We start from the raw sequence: 27,784 nt of genomic DNA, 5'->3' as shown, positions 1-27,784 counted from the left end.
TGTTTTTGTATCCATTCAGCAAGCCTGAGTCTTTTGGTTGGAGCATTTAATCCATTTTCGTTTACAGTAATTATCCATATGTGTGTTCCTATTACCATTTTCTTAATTGTTTTGGGTTTGCTTTTGTAGATCCTTTTCTTCTCTTGTGTTTCCCACTTAGAGAAGTTCCTTTAGCATTTGTTGTAGAGCTGGTTTGGTGGTGCTGAATTCTCTTAGCTTTTGCTTGTCTGTAAAACTTTGGATTTCTCCATTGAATCTGCATGAGATCCTTGCCGGGTTGAGTAATCTTGGTTGTAGGTTCTTCCTGTTCATCACTTTAAGTATATCATGCCACTCCCTTCTGGCTTGCAGAGTTTCTGCTGAGAAATCAGCTATTAACATTATGGGAGTTCCCTTCTATGTTGTCATTTTTCCCTTGCTGCTTTCAATAATTTTTCTTTGTCTTTAATTAGTGCCAATTTGATTACTGTGTGTCTTGGCATGCTTCTCCTTGGGTTTATCATGTATGGGACTCACTGCACTTCCTGGACTTGGGTGGCTATTTCCTTTCCCATATTAGAGAAGTTTTCGACTATAATCTCTGCAAATATTTTCTCTGGTCCTTTCTCTCTCTCTTCTCCTTCTGGGACCCCTATAATGCAAATGTTGTTGGGTTTAATGTTGTCCCAGAAGTCTCTTAGGCTCTCTTCATTTCTTTTCATTTTTTTTTTTTCTTTATTCTGTTCCGCAGCAGTGAATTCCACCATTCTGTCTTCCAGGTCACTTATCTGTTCTTCTGCCTCAGTTATTCTGCTATTGATTCCTTCTAGTGTATTTTTCATTTCAGTTATTGTACTTTTCATCTCTGTTTGTTTGTTCTTTAATTCTTCTAGGTGTTTGTTAAACATTTCTTGCATCTTCTCGATCTTTGCCTCCATTCTTTTTCCGAGGTCCTGGATCATCTTCACTATCATTATTCTGAATTCTTTTTCTGGAAGGTTGCCTATCTCCACTTCATTTAATTGTTTTTCTTGGGTTTTATCTTGTTCTTTCATCTGGTACATAGCCCTCTGTCTTTTCATCTTGTCTATCTTTCTGTGAATGTGGTTTTTGTTCCACAGGCTGCAGGACTGTAGTTCTTCTTGCTTCTGCTGTCTGCCCTCTGGTGGATGAGGCTATCTACGAGGCTTGTGCAAGTTTCCTGATGGGAGGGACTGCTGGTGGGTAGAGCTGACTGTTGCTCTGGTAGGCAGAGCTCAGTAAAACTTTAATCCGATTGACTGCTGATGGGTGGGGCTGGGTTCCCTCCCTGTTGGTTGTTTGGCCAGGCTCTTTGGTGGGGCTAATGGCGGACTCTGGGAGGGCTCACGCCAAGGAGTACTTCCCAGAACTTCTGCTGCCAGTGTCCTTGTCCTCACAGTGAGACAGAGCCACCCCCCACCCCTGCAGGAGACCCTCCAACACTAGCAGGTAGGTCTGGTTCAGTCTCCTATGGGGTCACTCCTCCTTCCCCTGGGTCCTGATGCACACACTACTTTGTGTGTGCCCTCCAAGAGTGGAGTCTCTGTTTCCCCAGTCCTGTCAAAGTCCTGCAGTCAATTCCCACTAGCTTTCAAAGTCTGATTCTCTAGGAATTCCTCCTCCCATTGCCGGACCCCCAGGTTCAGAAGCCTTACATGGGGCTCAGAACCTTCACTCCAGTGGGTGGGCTTCTGTGGTATAAGTGTTCTCCAGTTTGTGAGTCACCCACCGAGCAGTTATGGGATTTGATTTTACTGTGATTGCGCCCCTCCTACCGTCTCATTGTGGTTCTCCTTTGTCTTTGGATGTGGGGTATCTTTTCTGGTGAGTTCCAGTGTCTTCCTGTTGATGATTGTCCAGCAGCTAGTTGTGATTCTGGTGTTCTCACAAGAAGGAGTGAGAGCACATCCTTCTACTCTGTCATTGTGGTTCAGGGACAGTCTCTTGGAAATTCTTGACCCTCCTTTCTTGACAGAAAGTGGGACTCACCACTATCTATGACATAACAATGTCATCATCTTCTACTTTATTATGCATTAGAGATATTAAATATGATTTTCCAATATGATAGAAAAATCAGTATTTTGGTTTACTAAATATACCAATTAATAAAAATTTATCATGTTAAACGCATGGTATACCAATTTTCAAAGAATCAGGACATAGCAAATATAATTGATGGTATATTAAGTGTAATGGAATCTTTTCTTGATGACTAGAAGTCACCTTTGCATCGTTACTGCCTCGGTAATCACTGTGAACATTAAAATACAAGTCTAGAAGGTGTACTGAAGGCTCAGTTGGTAGTGGTAATTTGAGATTTTGTGATTGAGCTATTATAGAAAAGACTGTCAATCAGGATATTTATAAGAATTATTATTATATTAACTATAATTTTTACTAGAAGTCTAAACTGGAGAAATATTTAAAATGAGAAAGATAAATGAGAAAGATATTTCTCACTCCTCCCTAATGTAATTATGTATATGTTAGTTTGAAGATGTATCTAAATTCAATGATAAATGCCCAGCCCTGGGAAGGTGGAGGGCAACAATTTTTTTTTTTCTTTAAAAAGAAGGACATTCCGTACAACTGAGCAATGGCACATCTTAGTATTTACCCAAATGATTTGAAAGTTCATGTCCACAAAAAAACCTGCACCTGGTGTCTATAGCCGCTTTGTTCATGATTGCCAAAATTTGGAAGCAACCAAGATGTCCTGCAATTGGTGAATGAATAAATAAACTGTGGTATATCAAGCAATGGACCATTCTTCAGTGCTAAAAAGAAATGAGCTATCAAGCCATGAAAAGATATGGAGGAACCTTAATTGTATATTACTAAGTGAAAGAAGCCAATCTGAAAGGGCTACATGCTGTATGATTCCAACTGTATGACATCCTGTAAATAACAAAACTAAGGGAACAGTAAAAAAAAAAAAATTTTAAAAATAGTCCCCCAAAGCGTGGGGAAGGGAGGGATGAGCAGAGGGATGAACAGGCAGAGCACAGGGGACTTTTAGGGCAGTAAAGTTACTCTATTTGATACCATAATGATGGATACATGTCATTACACCCATAGAATGTACAACATCAAGTCCCGACAAAACCTATCCTCAAAGTCATGTTCACGTTGCAATTATGACCAGCTTATTTGTGAAACAAAAATTGGGTCCTTTATCTGACAAATATGGGCACAATGGGAGAACATATTTGAAATCTGTGCTACTTATATGAATCCTTGACCTGAACTAAAATGTAAGCTGGATTTTTCCAGGAGAGACTACCTTCACTGAAAACAATGCACACTCAGAATTTCTGGCATCAGCACCTGCTACCTACGTAAAGCTGGATCTCCCTAGATTGGCAACTGACCCATTGCAGTCATTTCAGGATCCTTTGTCATTCTCGGTTACCAGCTCCGTTTTGAAAGCTATTTAAAATTCTGTGTGCAAAGTCATTCTCAAGGAATGTCTATTTTCCTCCAGTCTTTTCACTGACTTGTTTCTTCTCTTGTTTTGGATATTCAATGCTTGGAAATCAATTTGCAACTAAGAAGACACTTGGGCACAGGAATTAAATTGTGTAAGTGTTTGAACACTTGTTCATTTATTCATTCATAGAGTAAAGATTTCCTGAGCACCGTCATGGACCCTGCAGAGTTCCAGGTACTGGGGACTAAACAATGAATAAAGCAGCTCAAGTCCCTCCCCATCTAGGTCCGACATTCTAGTGGAGAAGAGTGACCATAAGCAAATAATCAAGTATATAGTATGTCTGATGGTGACAAGCGCTGTGCAGAAAAATAAAGCAGGAGGAAGCGAATCAGAGGTGTCAGGGCCTGAGCACAGATCTTAAGAGGTGAGGGAGCCTCTACGTTTGTTTTGAGGAAGGAGACTCTGGAGGAGTGAGCAGCCGGAACGAAAACAGAGGCAGGAACGTGCCTGGTGTGTATGGGGAACAGCACGGGCTGCAGCAGAGTGAACAAGAGGAGATGAGGTCGGAGAGTAAAGTGGGGACAGGTCATGCAGGGGCTATAGGCCACCCAAAGCCTTTGGCTTTTACTCAGAGTAATAGGGGAGCCACTGCAAGTCTTTGAACACAGATGTGACACGTTGGGACTTAACGTTTTTAAAGGATCATTAAAGGATCATCTTCTTATGCGGAGAAGAGATGGGGGAGGACAAGAAACAGGATCTGCTAGGACCAGGTGAAGTTGTCTTTGATTCATGACTCAAAACACTGTATTCTAAACTCAAACCTCAGTGGCGTCTTGCTTCTCAAGATAACTGTCCTGTTCTGTAAACAGGTGGTCCGCTGGTTGGTTGGTGCCTACCCTCCTCTCCTCACCTCACAGGCATCCCCTACTGACCGCAATCAGAACTGAAGGGCTCTGGCATGCTAATTTCAGAGCCCAGGTTCCCTGCACCAAGCCACCTGTCTTCCAGTGTCATAGGCTGGGATCCTTATTTTAGAGGCATGAACAAATAACCATATTCACAGGGCTTCCCTGGTGAATTCCCTTTTTGAGTCTGGTTGGGCTGTACTGGTAGGTTCCCCAATCACAGAAGGGTGTCATGGAGAGAGGAGTCACAGAGTGAACAGTCTCAGAGAAGTGAGCTGAGGGGCCATGTAGATTGTGACATGCCTGGTCCTGGCTGAGAAGGTGAGAGAGCCCTGGAGAAAGACCTGGGAGAGGTAATGTGAGGAGTGCCAAGTGCACACTTCATCAGGAGCCTCACTGCCTTGCTTTGTGTGTGTTGGGGGGTATGTGGGTGTGTGAAATGAGCTCAAAGTCCTGTCTAGAACTTCCTGCAGTCTGGAGGAAGCTGTGTGGTGTGTGACGGACAGCCCCTCTGTTGCTCCCATTGCTAAGTGGCAAGGTCAGTGATGGTCACTGTCTGAAATACTAAATGATGTTTCTTAGCAACACTGTACCTTTACAGAGCTCTGCAGAGAAGCTTCACAATGCTTAGCGAGAGAAACTGAAGGCTCCGTTGTGAACGTGTCACCTTTTAAACAGCTGTCTCTGAGCTCTGTCCATAGCACGAGGCCCTCCAGGATAAAAATGTTCAATAAATCTTAGTCAAGTGTCTTGCAATTATATTCTAACAGATTGAATTTGTCATATGTGTTTATGTGACTATTCAAGGAAACAAACTGACTGATGAACTTCTCATCACTTTTTCTCTATAGGTAAACTAATACATGGCTTACAGAATTGAATTATTCCAGACAGGTATTTAAATATAGAGTCCCAAGTAACTTAAATGTTTGAGACATGACAAGAGTATAATGTTCACAGTAAAACCAAAAACTCAGGGATATTCAGGTTCTTACCCTGACTCCTTTATTATCTAACTGTACATTCTTAGACACTTATGTTTGAGATAACATAATATTTATTGGGTGTTTACCATGAGCCAGGCACTGTTCTAAGTTTTCCACATTTATTAACCCATTTAATCCTCACAACAGCCCTATGAGTTGGATGCCATTATTATTCCCACTCTACAGATGAGGAAAGCAAAGGACAGAAAGATGAAGCGACTTGTTCAGAGATACATGTGTGTCGTGCATCCCTGAGACCCCGCCCAGGTTGAGTGATTTGCTAGGACGACTTACAGGACCCAGCATGCAGTCGTCCTCATGGTTGTGATTTATTACAGCGAAAAGATACCAAGCAAAATGAGCAAAGGGAAAAGGCACATGGGACAAAGTTGAGGGGAAACCAGGCACAAGCTTCCAAGAGTCCTCTCCCGGTAGTCACCCAGGATGCACTTAAATTCCCCAGAAATGAGTGGCGACAACACATGTGAAAAGTGACTCCCAGGGAAACTTATTAGTGACTCAATGCCTGGGGTTTTTATTGGAGGCTGGCCACGCAGGCAACCTCTGCCCAGCATGTATCAAAATTCCAGACTCCCAGAAGGCAAGCAGGTTTTCAGCATGAATCGTATTGTTTGCCCAGTTCAGACACAGGGAGTTACTCTTATCAATTTGGGAAGTGGAGTGAATGCTCTTGAAAACCAAGTTCCCGGATGCCAACCAAAGACCAACCTTGCAAGGAGGCCTTTTTAAGACCAGCAGTCACACTTGATATGTCAATACTTTTCTGCACATGCATCCGCTAAGTAGAAGAGCTATGCTTCCATCACAAGTAGATTCTGGAGGCCAAATGCTGAACCACTGTGATCTATGGGTTATCACAGATGGCCAGCAGATAGATTCAGGATCCTAGAATTCAGGGGAGAGGTCCGGTTAGAGATGTCGTTATGGGAGTTGCTGGCCTGTAGGGACGTTGAAAACTAAGTTCACTTAGGAGGGGAATGTAGGTTGAGCATCAAAAAGGTCAGAGGACTGTACCCTGGGGCCCTCCAACATCCAGAGATCAGGTGAGGGTGACGTTCAGTGGATGTTTACAGGAGGCCAATGGATTCAGAGGAAAACCACGAGGAAGTCACGCCCTACAAGCCAAATGAAGTTAGTGTTTCAGGAAGGCAGAGAGGAACAATAGATACTGCTGATGGACCAGACAAAAAGAGTGTGGAGTGACCATTGAGCATGACCACATGCAGGTTGCTGACTTTGACCAGAACCGTTGCAGCGGAATGTCAGGCAGAAGCCCAGTTGGAGTGGGTTCCAGAGAGCATGGGAAGAGAGGAAGTGGAGATCACAAAGGATTAAAAACTCTTTAAGGCATTTTGCTATAAAAGAAAGAGGACAGGGCTTCCCTGGTGGTGCAGTGGTTGAGAGTCCACCTGCCGATGCAGGGGACACGGGTTTGTGCCCTGGTCCAGGAAGATCCCACATGCCGCGGAGCGGCTGGGCCCGTGAGCCATGGCCGCTGAGCCTGCGCGTCCGGAGCCTGTGCTCTGCAACGGGAGAGGCCACAACAGTGAGAGGCCTGCGTACAGAAAAAAAAAAAAAAAAAGAAAAAGAAAGAGGACAAATAGGAAAATAGCTATAGAGGAAAGTGGATTTCAAAAGATGTGGTGTGTAACATGGGAGCTATTACAGCATGATGAGACTGGTCCAGTAGAGGAGGGCAATGAATGATGCATGAGATCAAGGGGATAATGGTGTCTTTGAGTAGATGAAAAGGGATGGGACACAGTGTACAAATCGGTCTTAGATTAGATCATGGGCTGTTTAGCCAGAGTTACAGGAGGGAAGGCAAATTATTTTTACAGAGGCAGGTGGCGCGGGTGGGTGAACATGGAGGTGGCAGGGGATAGAATTTTTCTTCTGGTTGCTTCAACTTTCATCACGAAGTGGGAAGAAAATGTTTAGCTGAGAGTCAGGAAGCGGGGGGATGTGATGGGCAGTTGGAGAGGAGGAGGTGCATGACGGTCATCTACAAGGTCACAGGAATGAGCTGCCTGGGGAACTATGGCAGGACTGCTGGGGCTACTATGGGCCTAGGAGAATCTTAGACATTTGCTGCCATCAGTTTAAAATAAGAGCAGCTGCCATGGTGGGGTGGGTTTTCCAACCATGCGCAGTGGTAGGGTTTCAGGCATAGGGTGATAGAGGGTGGGACTTAACCAGGATGGGGGTTGGCCAGGCAAGTGTAAGAAAGAGCAGAAGCGGTGTGGGCATGGAGGGTGGATGCAGCGGAGTTTATCTACAGACAGAGGCAGAGGGCTGTGGGACCCAGTCCTCACTCTTTCCTGCAGGTTGGGACTGGAGGGCCTCAAAAGTCATTTCCTTTAAAGGTACAGCGTATGGTGCAATAAACACACAGAGTGCAAGACTCATCTCTGGAATAAAGTCTAGTGCCTTTGCTGACTGTGACTCACCTTTGAACTAGTTGCCCAGGTTGGTAATCACTAATCCACCGAGAACCAGCGACAGGTGGCTATAACTTTCTCAGATGTCACTGTCCCTGGGGTCTTGAAACAAGCATGCTCTCTATGAGCCCGGCCCTCACCCTTTACAGTCAGTACACACCATTCACAGAGCCAGCCCGGAAGCACCAGTCCCCCCCTTTATGGGAAACAGGTTTCAACTGGCTGATTAGTTGTTCCCACCCAGGTGTGAGGCCCGGTTCCTCCCTCTCCAGCCCTGAACCTGTCAGAGGACTTTGTCCGGTTCTCTACTTCTTAGTCAGCTTACGGCCTCTTGTCAAGCACACACCTCTGGGGTCTTTTGATTTGTTCTTCCTTTACTGCAGGCTGCGGTGACTCAGCCTGCTTTCCGGGACCCTTCCTGTCCCCTGAGGGCCGGGCCCGCTACCCCCTCCCCTGCCCCCTCCCTCCCTACTCATCTCTGAAGATAAGTCCCCAGGCCCTTTGGATTTTAAAAGATTTATTGCATATCACCAATATATAAGACAACAAATAGATCACAGATAACTAAAACTGGCATAATACAGAGTTTCTAGAATCCCAACACAGTTGGTATAACTATGGTTCAATGTATGGTGTGGGCTCTGGTCTGGGAGAGTGACTTAGAAAACCATCAAGTCTTCCCTCCTGTGTCTCTCCTTTACTCTCACATGACTACCATGCTCACAGCACTTCTGACACTTTTCTTCACCAAATGTTTGTGGGGTTTTCCCACACTGAGTGATTTTCTGTGACACCGGGTGGGTGTCCTACAACGTAACTCAATTCTGACACTATCTACCTGGAGTCAGCATCAGACCCCACGGGGTAAGGGCGCAGTCCCGAGAGCCTGCCCCTCTCCTACATCAGACGCCAAATGCAAGTAGAAGGAAGGTCCCCAGGTTACCTACAACCCCTGTCAGATGTGGCTACATACATGATCTTCTCCCCCTTGGATTCGATTGTTTGCTAGAGCAGCTCAGAGCACTCAGAGAAACACTTATGTTTACTAGTTTATTTTTTAATTTTTTTTTTTTTTTTGCGGTACGCGGGCCTCTCACTGCTGCGGCCCCTCCCACTGCGGAGCACAGGCTCCGGACGCGCAGGCCCAGCGGCCATGGCTCACGGGCCCAGCCGCTCCGCGGCACGTGGGATCTTCCCGGACCAGGGCACGAACCCGCGTCCCCTGCATTGGCAGGCGGACTCTCAACCACTGTGCCACCAGGGAAGCCCTTACTAGTTTATTAAAGGATACAGATGAACAGCCTGATAAAGAGATACCCAGGGTGAGTTCTGGAAGGCTCCTGGATACAGGAGCTTCGTCCCTGTGGAGTTAGGACGCATCACCAGCCTGGTACAGGGATGTGTTCGCCCACCTGGAAGTTCTCTGAACCTCCTACTATTGGGACTTTATGGAGGCTTCATCACGTAGGCATGATGGATCCTGAAGTCCATTTCCAGCCCCTCTCCACTCTCTAGAGTGGTGGGGGTTGGGGGAATGAGGCTGAAAGTTCCGAGCATCTAATAATGATTTGGTCTTTCTGGTGACCAGCCCCATCCAGGAGCCCAACCAGAGTTGCCCCATTAGAACAAAAGCTGCTCCTGATTCTCTATCACTGAGGAATCTACGGGGGTTTCAGGAGCTCTGTGTCAGGAACCAGGACAAAGCCCAAATATCTATTTCTTCTTATATAATAAAATCACAATATCACAGCTGGGGGGCGGAAACTTCTGCCTTTAGCTAGTTCCCAAGGCTGAATTCCCCATCAACAATAGGAATGTCTTCTGCCCCCCCAGTATCTCCTAAGAGCCCCTCCTTCCAACTCTGAGGGCTGACGCACCCCCTCCCTGGAGATCGAGATTGGCACTGCTGAGGACCTCAGTCATCAGAGCTCATTTCCCCACAGGCCCCCTTGCTTAACTTCTCTGAACCTAGACTTCCTCATTTTGAATTAGGGAGAGTAACAGATGATTTATAGAGTGGGCATAAAAGCTGGGAACATAAAGGTTAGTTTTCTTTCCCTTTTCCTTTCTTCAGAGAACACCAAGATCACTCTGAATGGCCTTCCCCAAACCACAAAGTCATAGAGTTGGACATTTAAAGCTTCTGAACAAAGAGAACCACAGAACTCAGGGTAAACTCCCAAAGCACAGGGAGAAAGCAGATGCTTTCACTAAGCGAAGCATCAGTGACCAGACTCACACTCATCCCCCAAACCCTTATCACATCCGATGTTTATGCCAAAGGGAGCATCCGTCTCTCCATCTCTCTTCCCAGAGAATCCTTGGAATTGTTTGTCAGATTAATGGGATTCTGATTCCAGGGCTTCCTTAGGACAAGCCAGAGGGTCACCCTGGCTGGCCGGGCCTGTTTCTTATCTGGAAACCATGGCAGGGGCCCTATAGTCTTCCTCACTCTAAAATGCGATCTTATCTGTTGCTGAGAAGCATGTTCAGAGGCAGGTTAAATCAATATTTCTGAGCGTTCACTATGTAGCAAGGAAAATGCACCAGAGCCCCTACCCTCTTGTAACAGGAAAAACAGAGATGAAAAAATGAATTATCAGCAAGAGGTTTGTTACAAAAGGAGAAGTACAGGTGCATGTAGACAGGGAAACCCACCTAGTGAGAGAACGCACAGTGCTTGAATCAGAAGGTAAATACAGATGGAACACAGGGGACTGGGGAAGTGGACAGGGAATCAGATCTGCATTGGGGATTTCAGACTTTAATCTGAGGACAAGGGGGATGAATGAAGGACATTAAGGATAATTATATGATCAGATAAGAATTTTAAAGAGATACAGTATGGCTGTAGTATGGAGACCATGTGCGTGCATGCGTGTGTGTGTGTGTGTGTGTGTGTGTGTGTGTGTGTGTGATGGGTGTGGGAAGGCTGGGGAAAGAGATGAGTGAATTTCATTTTGGATCTGCTCAGTTTGAGGTCCTAGCATCACCTGAGGGACCCAGACTCTTTAGAGCTTTCATCAAATATCAACTTTGTATTTTGTGTAGCAACTTTGTCTATTGCTACAACAAGGCAACAGACATTTGTACTGTTTCATTGAATAAATTCTATTTTGACCTTTAAAAATCTCTCCCTAACTTTTTTGTGTTATTTTCTGCCTGTCCCAAAGTATTTGACTTTTGGTTACTTATCTAGGTTAACATCAATGTTATGACTTTAGGCAATTCCCCTATGTCAACATTGTAGATCTTGAATCTACATGGATGACTTGAGACAAAAGAATTCTGAATGCTCAAAACCTGAGAAGTTCCTTCTAAAGTGCTAACAGGTGCTACAGGCCTATGTAAAGGGTTTCTTCTTCTATACTCAAGGGTTTTCAAGACTCAATTTGGTAACAATGTTTGCCTCCTCTCCTGGGAGAAATCACAGGTTCTGGGAGGAGGGAGGATCGTAGGGCTTGAGGGGGCCTTAGCTTTGGGCCCTGGATCTTAAATCATAAGGTGAGATGACATTGATTCTTAGTTAACTAGGGTTGTGCATTTTCAGGTATTTCAATAATTCAGAACTCTGCATTTGACTGGCTGAATATCTCAATTCACCACAAGATGGCAGCACGAAGTTAATTTTTAAAAGTAGGTGACTTTCTAGAGCTCGCGTAGAAAGAGGACTTCGAAAGGAAACCATAACTGAGAACTTTTCTTCTTGTTCCTATAGATGGAAAGAAAGGAAGAAAGAAATATGGAAGGAAGTAACAGAGGTAAAAAGAAAAGAAAGTGGGGTGCAGGAGGGAGAGGTGGCAATGAAAAAGCAAAGTAAAAGAACGGAGAAAAAACATTTCACAAACATTCAGCTAGATTACATTTAACGAAAGAAAAGAACCAAGCCACCGATGTAGGAAATTTCCGAGAGAGGAAACCAGTGTTATAACCACATTTACTCACAGCCTCGATGTGTGAGTATAAGATAGACATTTGACCTTCTTATAAAAAGCAGTTGTGTCTCTGGGAAACTATGAGAATGAATTTACATTTACAAAGTGCTCTGGTCCAGTTAAGTCAGTCTTACGTTAGCATAAAGATCAGCTTGGATTCAAGACTTATTTTATCTAGTACCCTTCATAGAGGTCTTACACGTTGGTTTCCATGTTTAATTGTGTGGGGAAATAGGATACATTATTCAAGAAGAGGATAATTAGACACACACTGGCAGCAATGCCTTGATATGTTGGAAATAGAAAGGGTGCCACCAGTTCAGTGGTCCTGGAAGCCCCTGAGCTGAGCAGAATTCTTTCAGCATTGGCTCTTTGATTCTCCATGGACCACCCACCACTTACTTGACCTACTGTCGTTGATCTCTTCTGGCTACTTGCTCTGTCCCCCGTCTCATGAATTTGGAATAGCAGAAAGTTCAAGAAAGGGAGAGATTTTAATGCTGATTGCTTCATCTTGAGATTGAGTTTTTTTAACCTTGGCACTAATGACATTTGGGGCCAGACAATTCTTTTTCTCGTGGGGGGGGGGGGGGTGAGGGGCTGTCCTTCCCATGGTAGGAAATTTAGCAGCATCTTTGGCACATACCACCAAATGCCTGGAACACCTCCACCCCAAGCTGTGATATCCAAATTGTCTCCAGACGTTGCCAAGGGTCTCCTAGGGAACAAACTTATCTCCACCTCCCCATTTGAGTACCACTGCTTTAGATAAACTCTAACTAACTGAAGAAAATCCTGAAAGTTTTGTTTATCTTGCTGTCCTGTTCATGGGCAAAACTCATATTGAGTCCACAGAGAAACGTGTGTTTTTCAAATGTGTTTTCTAAGTATGAAATTGGACATAAATGCCTTTGTTAGAGTCAGAGTAATGTTCTCTATATGAAACAAATCAACAAATATTTATTATGAATGTTTTGTTGAGCAAAGACTTATGCCAGGCACCGTAGGGCATACAAAACAGTAAAAGAATTTTTATAGAAGTGAAAACAATTACTGCTGGTCGAATCCTTATTATGTGCCAGACACTTTTTCTGTCCATTGTGAATATGCGTCTTCTATTCATCTCCTTTCAACTTTGCAAGCTCTCTATGAAGAAATATTATTTGCATTTTATAGGTGAAGAAACTGAGGTTGAGAAAAGTTCAGTCACTAGCTCAATGCCACATTCATGGTAGGTGACAAGGGCCAGTCTTCCTAACACCAAGGACTGTGTATGCTCTAGTCCCAAACACTAACCCTTGAGGAGATTACAGTCTGGTTAGGGGAACAATGCATGTACACGGGAAAGGTGTCTAATGTCATAACGTCTAATGTCATATCTATTCCAAAAAAATTACAGGACACATTGCTATAGACTAGAGTGATCTGAGAAATAGAGTGTGATGGGTCTTGATCTGTGTGTCCTTAAAGAATAGAAGATTAGAGACGTAGATTAGAAAGATGGGCAAGTGTAGGTTCCATTCTATAAAAGGGCAATCTTCTGAGAAGCGGTAAAACTGTGTAAGGGTGTTGAGAGCATAGGGTACAAAGGCTAAATGGAATGGAAGAGCTGTGCTGAGAAGGAGAGGTAATACAGGTTGGAAAGGGTGGCTGGCAACAAATGACACAGGGCCTTGAATATAATCCAGAAATAATAAACTGGCAGGCCAAAATAATAACTTTGGTTCAGAGTTCTGAAAATTGAGAAATTTGGGAAAAGCTGGATTTCTAACATTCTTGAATGTGGTGACTTTGAGTCTACATTCCTGTATCTCAACCCTTTGCTGAAGCCAAGGAGGGGTCGCTGTCTTTAATGGGCTCTGGGCTCTCCAGTTCAGCAAAACCCACACCACACCCTAATCTATTACCTCCTCTTGCTTCACTTAATTATCTGCTTAGCCCCTCTCAGCAGTGGAATTTGCACCTAAATTTAGAAAAGGGTGTTCTCAAAATTTAATCTGATAAAACCAATGAAAATTGACTTTTTCTTCTAACAATCCACTAGAAATGGGAGACAAGAGCTAATCCTCCATTCGACATCTTTCCATATATCCAAGGACTATTATTAAAGTGTCCTTTCCTTCCTGTCTTCCCCACTGTGATCACCCCTAGTTGTGTAGCTTTCTCCAGGAGCCGTGCACTATAAACCTTCCACCGTTGTTGCTGTTCAGTGCTGGAGTTGATGTGGACTTTCACATCTTTGTAAACTGTGAGCACCAACCTGTGTACCCCAGCACTGCTGTCACCTCTTCTACTTGTGCCTAGTCTGTGACACCTCAACCCAGCAACTGATATTTCCACTATGTTCTAGGCACTGTGTTAATGAATGTCGACTATCACTAACAGAAAAAGAGCAGGAGGATTTATATTCTAGTGGCAGAGATAGACAGTAAGCAATGAACAGAAAACATAAGTAAATTATATGTGTTTGAAAACGATATCTGCTAAGGAAAAAAAACAATAGAGTGGAGTTAGGGGGCTGGCAATGGGGATTGCAATTTTCAGTAGAGTGTTCAGCGTAGGCCTCTTTGAGAAGGTGGCATTTAAACAAAGACTTGAAAGAGGTTGCTGTGGGAAATGACCTTAATGCCGTAGGAACATCCAAGTACCAGTCAAGCTCTTCTGTTATGGAACAGAAAGGCTCACAGGCCAAATTAAGATACTCAAATCATGCAGATTATTGAATCAACATAACACAGGGAGAGTAGCAAGAGGAAAGAGATGGTATAGGTTAACATACTTAGGATGTTGTATAAGCAGGTAGAAGGCTCACGTTAGATGAATCCCGAGTTGTGCAACGTTAATATATTCTCTCTCTCTCACATACACACATACACACACACAAACACCAGCCTTCTCACTGATAGTAAAGTTATAGGACCAGACTTGAACTTAACCCAGAAGCTCAGCAGAGAGAAGAAGCCTGGGGACCAACACACGCTTGCTCTATCAGAGAGACTCAAGGCCAAGCACTCTTGGTCTAAAGCTGCAGCTCATATAATAAGCCTGTTGAACAGCACAAGCTTTTCCTGGTTCTCTTGGGCGGAAAACACGTGGAGTCAGAGTGGGGTCGTCAATTTGAGATAACACGGCTGTCAGCCTGGAGGTGGCACGATCAGGACCTACTGCTTAGTCCTTCCATCCCTTTCTTTATAGAAATAACACTCTTGATGATTCCATGCTTTGAAAATCATATATTTCACTCATTACGTCTAGCTTTAGCATATCTCATAGGATATTTACTTAGCGTATTTAACATATCTTAGGAGTTTTATCCATCCCACTGTTTTTCCCATCTTTGAGAGCAGAACTGAATATTCTCAAATGTAGTAATCACACGTTACGGAGGTGAAGGAGTTAGCCAGGAGGACACCAAAGGGAAGAACAGCCTGGGGAGAGTAGTGGCGAAGGGGAGCTGTGCCTGGTGTGTTTCTGGAACGGCAGGAACAGGGTGGCTGGGGTGGGGTGAGTGGGTGAGTGGACGTGCGCAGGGTAGGAGGGCAGATTTTGCTGGGCCTGATGCCCATTGTGAGAACTTTGTCTGTAATACTAACACAGATCCATCCTTCGCCAAATTACACCGTCAACTCTATTTTTCCATCCTCTAGGAATTACCCTTTACTCACACAGAGGGGGGGAAATCACTGTAGTGCAGTGTCATGGAAGCCGGAGAGAGTTTCCGAAAGAGGTCAACTGTGGCAGCCGTCACTGAAAGGACTTTGATAAACAATAGACTCTGGGGGATGATGACAAAAAGGTGGAAGAAAAGGCCATTTGAATTAGCAATAAAGATGTCATTGGTGACCTTCAGGGACAGGTTTCAGTGAAGCAGCCAGGGCAGAGGCTGAGTGTAGTGTTACAGAGGAAACTGTGGGGAGGAAATGGATGTACTGCTTCCGAGGGCCTGGTGACCTTTGTGCCTCACGGTTGTTGATGTCAGAAAGCGCTCCCCTCTCCTCTGTGGACTGTGGCCCAGGCTTCGAGCACTTCCCAGCAGAGCCCCACAAACCCAGTTCCCATGTATTAGGCTGATGATTAAAATATTTCCAGCAAAATCTACCAGATTCTTTGAAAGGCCTTTGAGGTTGCTCACTCAAGTAAATCCTTTTACTTACTATTTTGTTTGTATATGTGTGGAAGGAAAGATGAGATTAATAATCCTCTCTGCTAATTGATCATTTCTAGTACTTAAAAATCTGTCATTCTGGTTCCAAAGTTTATCTGCACTTCTATCCCTGCATGCATCCCTCCATCCATTTGTCCTCTTCTTTTTTTTTTTAAATTTATTTTCTTTACTTTTATTTATTTATTTGCGGTTCGCGGGCCTCTCACTGTTGTGGCCTCTCCCGTTGAGGAGCACAGGCTCTGGACACCCAGGCTCAGCAGCCATGGCTCACGGGCCCAGCCGCTCCGCGGCATGTGGGATCTTCCCGGACCGGGGCACGAACCCGTGTCTCCTGCATCGGCAGGCGGACTCTCAACCACTGCGCCACCAGGGAAGCCCCCTCGTCCTCTTCTTGATAGCTATCTCCATGAAAGACAGGCTTTCCTTATCTACAAATTTACTTTGTCCACCTGACTCTGGACTCCAGTCCTTCCCACCCCACAAAACCCTTCTCTCGGCCTCCTCACTCTCCCCAGACACCTTGCAGACCAGTGAATCCCTTTTTATTTCTGATCTCTAATCTCTCCCTTTCTTGAATAAACCCAAATTGTTTCTATCTTCAAAAATAACACCTCTCCCCATCCCTGTCCATCTGCTGTTATCACCCTAGGTCTCTTGTTTGCTGAGAACCAAGTCCCTTGAATGCCACATCTGCACAGCCTTGTATCTGTCTCTGTCTCTCCACTGAAAGTGATGTCCCTAAGGCCCTGACGCATCCATGTCACCTCATAACACCCCCACTTATTTATTATATTTGATGTTGTAATTGTCTATTTTTTTTTTTTTTGCTGTATGCGGGCCTCTCACTGTTGTGGCCTCACCTGTTGAGGAGCACAGGCTCCGGACACGCAGGCTCAGTGGCCATGGCTCACGGGCCCAGCCGCTCCGCGGCACGGGGGATCCTCCCGGACCGGGGCACGAACCCGTGTCCCCTGCATCGGCAGGCGGACTCTCAACCACTGCGCCACCAGGGAAGCCCTGTAATTGTCTATTTTCTTTTCTGTCTCACTCAATACACTAAGTTCCCTGCCAGCAAGAGGGTTTCATAGTTACCTTTGTGCCCAGCGTCTAGAACAATCTATGGCACAGATTAGACATTCAATATCTGTTGAATGAATGAGTGAATGAATGAGTGAGTCCTGTCTGTGACCTCTTTTACATGCAACTCAGTTAACCATGTCCTCCTTTAAAAAAAAAAAGTCTTCCATTAGTTGCTCAGATAACATTCTCTTTGGTTTTCATTCTAACCCTCTGTCAGTTGTTTTGTGGCCTCTTATCTTTAAATGATGCAATTTCCTAGGGGTCTGCCTTTGTTCTTCTTTTCTTAGCATTGTTTATTTTACCTGGGCAAGCTCATTAGTAGCCAGCAGCTTTAATTACAACCTTGTCTATACCTCCAGCCCTGATCTCACGTTGGTCTTCAGACCCGTAGACCTAGCTGCCTACTGACCATCTCCATTTAACCATCTCACGGGGACCTAAAGCTTATAAGTTAAAACCCTTAACTCGTAACTCCTATCTCAGTGAATGGTATAGCCATCCACTTAGTCATGGAAGCTAGAGGTATGGGAATTTTCCTAGATATCTCTTTTTCCCTTACCTGTCTCAGTTAATCAGATAGTCGTTTTTTTCGATAAGTTATATAAGATGTATTTGAAATGTGTTTTCTATCTCTCCATTTTTTTGTGTCATAGTCTAGGGGTCATGGGTGAGATATGAGGCTTTTGGGGCAGAAGTAATGAGTTCTGCCCCCTGAGGGAATACACACAGAGCTGTGATCAGAGTCAGGACATTGCAAATGCTAGCTTCCAGGCCTTCTAGCCATTGGTGACACAAACCTGCTAACCTCCTCCCTGCCAGCAGAGACAAGACATCGGGGAGGGAGTGCTGAAAACTAGGATACAGCCCGTGATGATGGCCCCCCTCCCAAGCCTCCCGCTCCCATCCGAGAAACTTCTCTTTCAAACAGTATAAAATAAAATAGAAAAAAAGTGATAAAAAGGAACTAAAAGATATTTAGATTGGGGCAATTCCCACCACATATTTCAAAATCACTGGTTAACTTCCCTCTCTCAATTTCACTGTACTGAGTATCCCTCCACAAAGGCTTGACATTTGAGAACTGGAGTGTGTTGCCTCTTCTCTGCATCATTTTAATATAGGTTCATCAGATATTTGACACCCTGAGGCACTAACCACACTGTAGAAGCATGAGCTAGGACAGTAGAGAGGTGGTGGGGACAGAGCTGGGACAGCAGGGTGATGGTGGGGGACAGAGCTGAACGCGGGGATAGATTCCCTGACTTCCTGGACTAGAGGGCATCACTAGGTCCTTTAGTTCCACATTATCTGTGACAGCTTAAGTTGCTCATGGTGATATTACTTTATTACTTCTCTCACTCCGGTTCTGGGGAGTGACCTGCGTAGGTGTTGCCACTGAGACACAGGGAGGGGGAAGCTTCAGATAGCTTTAGAGAGGATAAAAGAGGACTTTTATCCTGAAGGCAAAAGGAAAGAACCCAAGGATTTTAAGCAGGGGAATGATTGGATCAGACTTAAGTACAGTTTTAGAAATAATAATATAAATAATAGCCAATATTTATTAGTGCTTATTATATATCAGACATTGTACCACATGTTTTACATGTGTATCTTACTTAATTTTAAAAGCAGCTCTATGAGGTAAGTACTCTTAATTTTCTTTTTTACAAATACTGAAGCAAAGACCTAGAGGATCATTTGTCCAACTTCTCACAGGTAAGAGGAGTGGAGCTGGGATTCAGTGCCAGGTTCATTGGACTCAGGTCCATTTCAACCGTTACCCAGAGCCCAGAATCATGACAAAGGAAGTGCATAAAAAGGTATTGCTAGGGTAGGTTTTTTTTCCTTATGTGAATCCCCACCATCCTTCCGAGTCTCATTTTTTTACCACTTGCCTATGTTGAAACTGCGTGTCAGTCATATCCAGATACGCCAGGCTCTCTCCTGTCTTTGAGCCTTGGCACATACTGGTCCCTCCCCTACCCTCCCCAGAAAGTTCTTCCCCTCTCCACTGTGGTGACCACCCTTACTCCTAGCCCTTCAAGACTTTCTACCCACCACCTCCTCCAGCCAATCCTCTGACTACTCCTCCTCGTTCCCTTGCCCAGTCCTGGGGGTTAACATAGGTATCCATCCTCTTACAGTATTGATCTTCAAACATCTTTACTTTGATCGCTTAAAATTACTTGAAAAACTAACTACTGCCATGCATATTTTCAGCTTGACATTCTGAAATTTGTCATCACAAGCTTAAACAGTGGCAAGGGATGTAATTTCTTACATATTATAAACAATAGATTTTTAAAACATCACTTTTTAAAATCTATCCAATGGAAAACAAGTACCATATCATTTGATATCTATCATCCCCCTCTTTCAGACTATGTTATTTTAAAAACCTAGGTCAGGCCCATCCAACAAGGACACATAAGAGAAATTTTATGTAAACAGAAATAGTTTACTTGCTCACCTATAGGAGAGAAGGAAAGAAAATATGGCCCAGGCTGCGCTTTCAGAGTCTGGAAGCTCCAGGGGCAAAGGAGGTCTCCATCTAGCACAGGTGCACAGATGTGGAAAGATGAACTTATAAAGTATTCTGATGCAGGACAGGCAGGCATGTCCATTCTCTTTGCTCATTCTAGAGCAGTGCGTGCTATAAGAATTGGGTAAGATTTTTATAATAAAGTGTTGAAATAATTGGATGAGCATGGCCCACTTTAAAGAAGTGCCTATGTTATTATTTGTTTTTCTTTTTTCTTTTTTTTTTATTCTGTCTATGTTATTAAATTCTATTTTTGAGGTGGTGAAAGAGCCTCATTACTTCTCAGTGGTGGCTAAAACCGTCTTTTTCAAGAGGTAGTGTGTGCAGTAGACAGAGAAGGGGCTTTGGAGTCTAAGAGATTTGAATTTGAATTCAAGACTTACCACTTTACTGCCTGTTGAAACTTGAGCAGATACTTAATTTTTCCGAGTTTTGGTTTCCTCATCTCTGGAACGTCCATACCTGGGATTACCACCAAAGCTCAAATTCCCGGAAGAAAGCCCAGCTTGGATTAGGTGTTCTTATGTCTAGAACGCCAAGAGTTGACTGCAGAGGGAAGCTGTCTCCTCTTCCCATCCCAGATCTTGGCTCCCTTCCAGGGCCTGCAACCTCAGGATGGAACATGATGCTGGGGAGAAAAGCATGGGTGAGATAACGATGAAGCCAGTGATCCAGTTCAGGGAGGCTTGGTGAAGTGTCATTACCATCTGTGTGAGGATGAGTGTTTGTTTCCAGATCTCTTCCCTAGCTGCCCTAACCAGAACAAATGCCCAAGTATTCCTTTGGCAATTATCCTAGACTCATTTTATTTATAGACAACAGATATACACTGTGAATTGGAAGAGTGCCAAATGGTTCCTTGCCCTAACATCTCTTCCTTAGCTGACTGTCCCAGTGCCTGAAGTTCCCAGATTGATTAGAATGATTGCTTTGGGCAAGGCATTACATGTCCAAAGGCCCCATTAGAATGCAAAGAGGTAACATCCTCAGACACTAATATGTTAGCAAGGACCAGCTCATCTATCGCACTGGCTGGCTTTCAATTAGCTGAGAGCTGGATCCCCAACGAATGGAGTGGCAGGATAAGTACAGTTTGCTGGAAATGAGGGGTGAGGAAACGCTGAGGTTTGAAGCATTAAGCACTTCACGGGTAGATCCAGACCACAGAAGGAAAAAGAGTGAGAGGTGAGAGATGTAAGGGAGGAGAGGCAGGACCTGAAGGAGGACAGACTCTTCGTACGAATGCCTTAAGGTCGGGCATTGTCTCTGACAAGGCACTCTCTGGTCATAGAAATCTGAGAAATGGTAAACAAAGAAAAATTTTCTATTCCTAAAATTCTTCTCAGATTCTTAATTATGCTCACAGGCCTGTAAATCTTAACCAGAATATCAATAATCATATCAACCATAATGTTGATAATAATAGCTAAAACCTTTAGAGGACTTGCTTCGTGTCAAGTACTATAGTTTGTGTCTACATGTGGTGGGTAGTTCACGAAATCCTTACAACCCCAGGAGCCGGTGCTGTTCTTACAGATATTGTTCTATAGATAAAGAAGCTGACGTTTAGAAGAAGTTAAGAAACTTGGCTAAGAGCACGACCAACAAAGCTGCGGCACTGAATTCTCGTTGGAATTCTTGCTTTGACTCCAGCATAAAATCCTTAACCACTAGAGTGGGGTTATGTCTTGCAGGCGGTGAAGTTCTAAAGCAGGGGTTGGTCAACTTTTTTGGGTGAAGGGCCAGATAGTAAATATTTTTGGTTTTGTGAGCCATATGGTGTCTGTCCCAATTACTCAACTCTATTGTTGTACCATGAAAGCAGCCGTAGATGATGTGTTTATATATAGGTGATATATAAACAATAAAACCATACAGGAGAATGGTTTGTTCTAAAGAGACTTGAAAAAGGCAAAAAACAGTATACAGTCACAATGACCCTTCAAATAACAGTAGTTGCTTGTAAGGAGGGAAACTACCTTTAACAATATTGCTGGGCTTATGGAATCACAACAGTAGAGAATTAATGTCTTTGTTTCTCTATTCTCTCTATTCTTTTTTTTTGCAGTATGTGGGCCTCTCACTGTTGTGGCCTCTCCTGTTGCGGAGCACAGGCCCTGGATGCGCAGGCCCAGCGGCCATGGCCCACGAGCCCAGCCGCTCCACGGCATGCGGGATCCTCCCGGACCCGGGCACAAACCCGCGCCCCCTGCATCGGCAGGCGGACTCTCAACCACTGTGCCACCAGGGAAGCCCCTCTCTATTCTTTTGATGGTGGAGACCAAGTCTAGTTTGAAATGGAGGAAGAGAAATAGAGGATATAAAGGATTCTCCCACCACTCCTTCCTTTTTTTGTGTGTGAGGTAAGTGTAGTTTAATTCCAGTGAGAAAAAATGCATGTATGGTGCAGGTCCATCGTTCCCAAACGGCTTAACTCACACTTTAGGGAGGGGACAAAGCATCTTATGGACATAAAGTTCCCCGGAACATTCTTGAGAAAATGCTTGCCTGGGAATGCGTTTCCGCCTTCCCTCTCTGACTAAGGGAAAACTACACTTAGAGCTGGAAGAAAGGGTTTGGGGCTGAAAAATTAGAGTAACTGGCCCTGGAAGCTGCCGACTGGCCAGATGTTGTAGGGATGCAACTTGTTGAGTTGTGGATGTGATTTCTTTGGAAGCATATACCACGAATCCCTTGAGACCTAAGGAGAAACATAGTCTTATTTTGATTCAGTATAAAAACTCAACTTGGGTTGATTTCAGGGGAGCCAAGACTGGCCTACAGAGGAAGTATGCATATTTGGAAGAGCTGGGAAAGTCCTTAAGAAAGCTCCTTCATGTATCAAGTATCTCCCAGCTGGACATTAGGAGGTCACTATTTCAGATTTATTTCTTGCGATTAAATCTGTGCTTCAGCCAAGACTGTTTCCTTCAGTTACAAGTGTCTCTGGAGGGATGAACGAGAGAGGCAGACCTGTGCGATGGCCAAGCACCCAGTTTCAAAATGTCCTATCTGGTCCCATCCAGGCTCTGCCACTTCTTAACAATAATCTGGGAACGTCCCTGTCCTCTAAGTCTAAATGTCTTCATCTGTAAAATGAAGGGAATAGTAATGTCCACTTCTTAAAAATCTAGTAAAGATTATAATGTTGCATAAATAAAGCATTTTGCTCAGTGACTAACTAGCCCACAGTAAGTGCTCAATAAACCTTAGCTATTATGTATGACAGGCTATTATTCACCCTTATTGGCCCTTATCATTAGAGCACATTTAATTTATCAGATTGATTTCCACAGCGATAGCTCCCTAGGAATACTGGACAGGACAGAGGGAGAGAGAGAGAAATCTTCCTTGCTCCATGAGGAAGACACAGGGATAGTGTGTATACAGGTCAGGCAAGAGAGGCAAGTTTAGGCATGAGGTGTACCTAGATTCCAGTCCTGATTTTGCTACTTGAAGTTCTTGGGATAATGGGAATTTACTTAGTTCTCCGGGCCTCAGGTTCTATTTCCATAAAAAAGTGGAAAGTAATCCTACCATCTTTCTAAAGCACTAGCTGGAATAAGGTAGGGAGAGAATAAATGAGTACATGATAAATAACAGCTACCTTACGTGGGGCTCAACCCATTGGAGCTCTTCTTCATGGGAAGGCGCTGGGTACCAGGTAGGAGCTGAGCATCCCAGGGAAGAAGACAGCGCAGTGTGGCAGGTGGTCCTTAGAATGGGAGAGAGAAGTGAATCAAGGACAATCCTCACTTCACAATTTTATTCTAAGTCACTGTCGAAGTATTTTGGTTACACTGAAGCTTTCTTTTCTTTTTCATCATATCATGGACATATATGGGAGTGACGGCTTTTAATGCTTTGGACCCAGCTTGCTGCAAACTGAACACAAATCTGATGAAGGAGTGAACACAGCTGGCGTCAGAGGCTGGGAGGTGAAGGCCCTCATCGATTGAGTGGGGACATGGTGGGCAGGAGGAGAGACTGGCGGGGATACAGCATGAGTGTGTAGGGAGGGGGATATTTTGAGATTAAGTGTGATTATCCACCATGACTCTTGCCATAAAGAAAAAAACAGCTGAAAAGTCATGTTGTAAAGTATGGAAACTAAAGAACTGTCTCATTTGCAATGAAAAACCCTCTTGTTTCAAATAACACTCTATTTTTTTCCAAGTTGCTAATACATTTAGACTGTTCAAAATCAAAATGATATAAAAGGTACACACAAAGAAGTCCACTTCACATCTGTTCCTTCCCATCTGTCCTATCCTCTCTCACTTCCCACTCTTTGTACTACTTTTGGTTTGTTGGCGTATTTACCTTTCCAACAGGTCTTTTTACATACGCAGATAGAATATACTGTTACCCATCCTCCTCATTTTATTACACAAAAATGCAGCCCACGTCGTATTGAGTTTTGCATGCTGTTTTCTCTGCTTAACAGGACAGCCCAAATGCCTCTGTACATCAGTGCAGAAAAGTTGCTCATTATTTTTTTACAGCTGCATAGGATTGATTTTGTAAATATGCCATGTTTTATTTGGGTCCTATCCAAACTCCGTCACAATAAGTAGCCTTGCACGTTTTCATTTACTATGTGTGCAGATGTAACTGTAAGAAAGATGCTTAGGCGTGGGATTGCCAGGTCTAAGGATCACAGAACCTGTCATGTTGGCAAGTAGTGCCAGAGTCCCCTGCACAGGGCCTGCGCCATTTTTCTCTTCATGGTAAAGTAATGGCATTTTTATTTGTATTTCTCATATTAATTTGTATTCCATTTGGCTATGAATATTTTTCTATGAAATGTCTGTTCATGTGCTTTGCCTGTTTTTCTGTTGGGTTCTTCCTAATCTTCTTTATTCCTGGGAGCTCCTTAGGAGTTCAGTATCTATTCAGGAGAACAGTATTAGTCATTTATAGGATTTGCAATTTTTTTCCAGCTTACTATTTTGTCATTTACTTTGCTTATGGTGTATTTGTCATGCTAATGGATTTTAAAATACATATGTAGTTTATCGTCTTTGATTTTATGACATGAATTTTCAGTCATATAAGGGACTTCCCTACTCCAAGGTTAGCAAGGAATTCACTTACGTTGTCTTCTGTGATTTTTAAAAACTTCATTATACTTTTAAATACTTGCTCTAATTGAAGGTTTATCCCTATGTATAATGTGAGGTATAGATCCAATTTTATTTTATCTTTTCTTTAGGTGGACAAGTTGTCCCATTAATTTAAAGAGCCATCTTTTTTCTATTGATATAGATGTCATCTTTATCATACACTATATTACTGAATGTGTGTCTATTTTTAAAATTTTCTTCAAATCTACGGGTCTATTTATGTACCAACCAGACATGTAGTTATTAAGACTCTGTGGTGAGTTTTAATATCTGGTAAACTGAATCTCCCACATTCTTTCTTCTTTTAGTTTATCTAGCTATTTAAATTTATTTTTCCACATGAACTTTATGGTGTTATTTGGGGCAGATAACGCCATAGTTAGAAGTTAACTTTGGGAGAACTGGCACCTCTTCCTTATTGAGTCTTTCTATCCATGATATCTAAGATATGTCTTTATATACGTTGAAGTTCTAGGGGAGGAAAAACTACTCCCCTCTAACTGCCAGGTTCTTCAGCTGGGGCCCTGCAATGAGACCGACAAAAGACTAACAAGAGAAAAAACACTTTATTTTTTATTTATTTATTTTTAATATTTGAGGAAGTTCTTGAATTTCTAGGTGGCTGATGTAGTTATAAGATTTCTTCCAATTATTATTATTAGTTTTAAGAAGATGTTGGGGGTAGGAGTTTAGTAATTAATTTATTTATTTTTGCTGTGTTGGGTCTTCGTTTCTGTGCGAGGGCTTTCTCTAGTTGTGCCAAGCGGGGGCCACTTTTCATCATGGTGCGCGGGCCTCTCACTATCGTGGCCTCTCTTGTTGTGGAGCACAGGCTCCAGACGCGCAGGCTCAGTAGTTGTGGCTCACGGGCCTAGTTGCTCCGCGGCATGTGGGATCCTCCCAGACCAGGGCTCGAACCCGTGTCCCCTGCATTAGCAGGCAGACTCTCAACCACTGCGCCACCAGGGAAGCCCGAAAAAACGCTTTATTAACACATGCTGTACTCATCAGTGATGAATAACTCAAAGAGGTGGTTAGAACTGGGGCTTACATAGTATCTTAGCAAAAGAGCAATACATTTGTTAAGAAGTGACAAGACAAAGGATAAGGGGTTTAGGTTTTTAAGGGCTTGTAAACTGTGGGAAGGTAGATACATGTGTGAAACCAATGGAAGATGAGGACTAGTTAGTAAGATTTGTTATGTAGATTTCTCTGGGCTGATAAGAGTCTAAAGTTGTCTCTGTTGATTGAGAATTGTCCTGCCCTGGGGTTCCCTAGAGGCACAGTGGTTGAGAGTCCGCCTGCCGATACAGGGGACACGGGTTTGTGCCCCGGTCTGGGAAGATCCCACATGCCGCGGAGCGGCTGGGCCGGTGAGCCATGGCCGCTGAGCCTGCGCGTCCGGAGCCTGTGCTCCGCAGCGGGAGAGGCCACAACAGTGAGAGGCACGTGTACCGCAAAAAAAAAAAAAAAAAAGAATTGTCCTGCCTTTCTTGGTAGAGGAAGGGAGGGCAGAAATGTTTTGTGTGTGTGTGTGTGTGTGTCTGCTTCTTTTCAATTGCCTTTAGTTCAGAATAATCCTTACATCAGAGTGGCATATTTTAGGGTGGTATGCTCTGAACCCCTGCAAAGTCTATTGTTAGGTTCTTCAGGAGGGCTTTACAATTTTCCTCACATGAAGTTGCACATTTAAAACATCTTTTTCTAGGTATTTTATCTTTTCAGATGCTACTGTAAATATGGTCTTCTTTTCCATCTTATCTTCAGACTAGTTGTCTTAAGAAATTAGGAAGCACCGTGAGACAGACTATATGTTGAAATTAAGTAATTTATAAGGTCAGTCAAGGAAAGCCACAATGAATCAGCTTCAGAACCAGTTCAGTTAACGAAATTTGTACAGACGCTTGTCAGTACCATGAAGTTACTGTAATACATGCTGGTTATGTAGCTTCTAAAACCTGAACAACACATACAACACACAACACAAAACAATTGTTATTGAAAATGGTAGAATGCCAAATCACAATAGGAGACAGAATTTTAAAGGGGTCTTGGTCTCATTTATAACTTGTCACTGCCTGTGTTTTTTTTTTTTTTTTTTGGCCACACCACGTGGTATGCAGGATCCTAGTTCCCCAACCAGGGATCAGACCCACAGCCATTGCAGTGGAAGCAGAGTCTTAACCACTGGACCACCAGGGAAGTCCTTGTCATTGCTTTCTAATGGGTGGCCTTAGTATCTGAAGGGGCCGTCTCTTTTGCTGAGGTCTCGATGTAAGCCTAGGAGTTAAGAGGATGTTGGATAGGGTGGATATAAATTGTTCTGGTAAGAAACAGAAGAGATATAGATGCCTGGGGAAATATCCTGGAATGTGAAAGCCTAGAGCTACCTGGGATGGAAATTGGAGGGGGAAGGACTGAGAAGGAACTCCTCTGGTTGGATAAAAAGTTTGGGGTGGAAGAAACATGCTGAATTGGGATGTTTGAATTTGTGTGTTGAGAGCTGGGCTGTGGTTACCCTTCTGACTTCCCTGTGAAATGGTGGTTACTGGCTGAGAAGTCTATCCTTATGGATATCTGAACCTATTTCTCCCCACTCTTCTCCAAGAAAACAATCCATAAACATTTTTCCAAAATTAGCCTTCCTGCAAAAGGATGACTTCTCCCTGTTGCATGTCTCATCACAAGAGAAGAGTGTAACACTCAATCCTGTTTGTGCGATGAATTTTGTGATGAACAGGCATGTGGAACAGTTTCTCTCATTTCTAGCTGTCCACGCTAATAAGCCTGATTCTTGCTGCATTTTGGAGGAAGAAGAGAAGGGCGTCGTTGGGCTCATATGCATTTGCTGTGGCTCCACCCAGATGTTCCACGAGGTGACCTCCATGTGGATGGGTGCCTGCTTCTTATCAGGTAAGTTATTGGCTCATATGCCATCATGTTTTATCTTTTTCCTGGGAAATACCTGTATTAAAATTACCTTGTTTATTTCTTTATCACAGCCTCTCTCACTCAAAAGCTCCATTAGACTGCGGATCTAGTCTACCCTGTTAACTGCTGTATTCCCAGTGTTCAGAACAGTGTCACGTGGTAGGCCTTTAACATTTGTTGAACAAGTGAATAAAATATAGTTCAGCTTCTATA

The 27,784-nt window shown here is 43.6% G+C and overlaps 1 long non-coding RNA gene across 13 annotated transcripts; it reads left to right on the top strand.

The window, feature by feature from the left end:
* The first annotated feature begins 599 nt into the window (after positions 1-599).
* On the top strand, positions 600-27,784 carry LOC109552825 (uncharacterized). Of its 13 annotated transcripts, none has more exons than XR_012324869.1 (8): positions 600-1,449; positions 3,559-3,584; positions 11,343-11,428; positions 11,511-11,553; positions 21,583-21,877; positions 22,277-23,452; positions 27,410-27,553; positions 27,643-27,784. It is a non-coding gene; the product is annotated as an uncharacterized lncRNA (long non-coding RNA). The 13 variants fall into 13 exon arrangements; XR_012324868.1 differs by having other exon boundaries at positions 3,556-3,584; XR_012324867.1 differs by lacking the exon at positions 3,559-3,584 and having other exon boundaries at positions 601-1,449.

The sequence above is a fragment of the Tursiops truncatus genome, chromosome 12 (genome assembly GCF_011762595.2).
Source record: "Tursiops truncatus isolate mTurTru1 chromosome 12, mTurTru1.mat.Y, whole genome shotgun sequence".
NCBI lineage: Eukaryota > Metazoa > Chordata > Mammalia > Artiodactyla > Delphinidae > Tursiops > Tursiops truncatus.
Note: the sequence above shows the minus strand (reverse complement) of the source record. Positions and strands in the feature narration are given on the sequence as shown.